The following is a 3,160-nucleotide window of genomic DNA, read 5'->3' on the forward strand; positions in this document are numbered from 1 at the left end:
TGTGTCCACAACTCTCTGTAGTTTCTTGCGGTCCCAGGCAGAGCAGTTGCCATACCGAGCTGCGATAGGGTACAAATTTAGTTTACAAGTAAAAGGGAAAATATGTGCAACAAACTAAGTGAGGCAGATAAAGTTGGTATTGCACAATAGAAGGAAAATTCATTAGCTTTATTTTGAAACCTAAAGATGAATTTAACTAAAAGGAGGAGAATTTTAGTTGTAGTTGTGGAATTTAAGCAAATTGCAAAAATAAACTTTAAACTACCTAAAATATAATTTGAATTTCTCATTTATTGATCTCTGATCTCCAAACACAATCCCTGATCTCAGGACTTCCTCTTTCTCCATCCCTATCCCATGCTCGATCTCCAGCCACCCCTTCCAAGGCCACAGTTGAATTGTCAATCATCTTAAAAACTTATCCACTCCCAATCCCCTAGATTTGGTTTCTGCACTTCGTAGTTCCTCACTCAGGAGGGTAAATAGCACTGGTGGTTGCAATTTCAGATTGATACCTATGATCCCCAGTCTGTTGTGTATCCCTGGTGAGCATTCTCAGAGCTGTCTGGATTTGACCCAGTTCCCATTGATTTCTGAAAGCTACCAAGGCTCTGAGACTTTGGAACATGCTCCAGGTCACTCCAAGAAGCCATCCTTGATCTGATGTTGCAATTCTGTGTGTCTGAGTTTCATTGGAAAGGATAAACTAAAAATCTACAATAGTGACACAAATCCCCTCAATTTTATTCACATTCTTTCAGTCAAGCTTGTGAATACAATGCTGGAATTGACTGCAATTCTTTAATACTCATCACTTTTACTTTATAACTATCATCCACTCCATTTTGTAGAAATAATCATGTTATTACCTGGAAACTTTCCTGTGGTTTCAGTCGTGAGCTCTGTTTGCTTTACTAAATAAAGACCATTGAGTAAATTGTCTATTGTAAGACTGACTGCTCTGAATGTCCTGCCCCACCTCCAATTCACTGGTTTACACATTGGTGTCAACGCTGCATTGCTGTAACTTCTCCATCCAAACGGTGGGTAGTATGTCAACACCTGCTTCCATGTTTGGCTGAGGTAACACAGAATTTTGGAATGTTTGAAACCACACTCAAGCATGACGTACCACCTTTGCTTGCAGAAGGTAGTGTGCCATGCATAGAAACAACTCATTAAATTTTTTTTTAAATTTTATTTACAGCATGGTAACAGGCCCTTCCGGCCCAACGAGTCTGCACTGCCCATTTTTTAAACCCAAATTAACCTACCCATATGTCTTTGGAATGTGGGAGGAAACCGGAGCACCCGGAGGAAACCCACGCAGACACAGGAGAACATACAAACTCCTTACAGACAGCGACGGGAATCAAACCCCAAACACTGGCGCTGTAATAGCGTTGTGCTAACCGCTACGCTACCGTGCCGCCACAATAAGTATTGTCAATTTGTGCTATACTGAAAAGGGCTGCATCAAAGTAACTTATGTCAGGAGGTGAGGAATGAATCTGGAAAAAAAATTAAGTGAAAGGAGCAAAGTAGCAATAAATTATTCTGTTTTTTGATCTGCTTGTCACTTATATGGGATTCTAGCTTTGGATGATGCAATGGTTGTTTTTGTCACTGCTGATTGGCTTACAAATAAGGATTTCCTTGTAATATTCTGATTTGCTCATGTCTTTTTATCTTAACGGCAGATTCACCTTGTGGGGCTTTGACATTCACTTAATTTTGGGAACTGTCATTCCAACTTTCACTTCTGCATTCCAGTCTGAAGCCTGGTCTCTGCCCTCCTTTTTTGGTCCATTAGGGACTACATAAACACTGAAGCTTCATGCATCCTGTCTGTATTCATTGTGATCAAATCTCCCATGTATACATCATCGAACGTTCTATCCCACAAAAAAATCTCCAAATTTGCAACCAGTTCCCCTCCACTAACACACTCATTTGCCTGGCTAAACTTGTTCTCACATTGAAAAACCTCTCCTTCAACTCCACTCACTTCCTTCAGAGCAAAGGTGTAGCTATGGGCACTTACATGGGCCCAAGCGATGCTTGTCTTTTTGTGGGATATGTGGGATTTGTTCCAGTCCTAGCCAGACCCACTCCCTCAACACTTCCTCTGACACATTAATGTTGCATTGGTGCTGTTTCCTGGACTCATACAAAACTCAACAGAGTGTGTTACCAAAATACTACCAGCACGTCTCCTGTCCCACCAGGGACCCAAACACCCTTGACCATTGCTATACAACCATCAAAGATGCCTTCTGAGCCATCCCCCGCCCTCACTTTGGTAAGTCAGATCACAAGACTGTGCTCCTTCTCCCCACATAAAAACAGAAGCTGAAACGGGAGAATCCAGTACAGAAGGTGGTACAGTGCTGGTCTGAGGAAATAGATGAGCTTCTACGTGACTTTCTTTAAGTCAGTGGACCGGTCCATGTTCAAAGACTCAGCTGCCAGCCCAGATGAGTATGTCACCATCACAGACTTTATCAGCAAGTGTGTCGAGGACTGTGTACCAAAGAGGACAATCCGGGTGTTCCCAAACCAGAAACCATGGATGAACTAGGAGATCCACTCCCTACTGAAGTCTAGGACTGCAGTATTCGAATCAGGTGACCCTGATCAAAACAAGAAATTGATACATGACCTCTGTAGAGCTATCAGAGATGCTAAGAGACAATACCAGTCCAAAATCAAGTCCCAGACCAGCCGCCATTTGTGGCAAGGCTTACATGCTATAACAGGCTACAAAACAAAGTTGGGCAGCATCGCCGACAACAGCGCATCCCTTCCCGATGAGTTTAACACATTCTATGCACATTTTGAACAGAAGGGGATTGGAATGTCACCAACCAGCCCAACAGCCTCCAATTCATGTGAACCTATAGTCACCGTTGAGGACGTAAGATCAGTCTTCCGGAGAGTGAACTTGTGGAAAGCATCTGGCCCGGATAGTGTCCCTGGCCGTGTCCTTAGATCCTGTGCAGATCAGCTGGCAGGAGTATTTGCAGACATTTTTAACCTCTCCCTGCTTCAATCTGAGGTTCCCACATGCTTTAAGAAGACCGCTATCATCCCGATACCTTAGAAAAACAAGGTAATGTGCCTTAAATGACTACCACCTGGTGGCTCTGACATCCACCAT

Source organism: Pristis pectinata, chromosome 3 (assembly GCF_009764475.1).
Source record: "Pristis pectinata isolate sPriPec2 chromosome 3, sPriPec2.1.pri, whole genome shotgun sequence".
NCBI lineage: Eukaryota > Metazoa > Chordata > Chondrichthyes > Rhinopristiformes > Pristidae > Pristis > Pristis pectinata.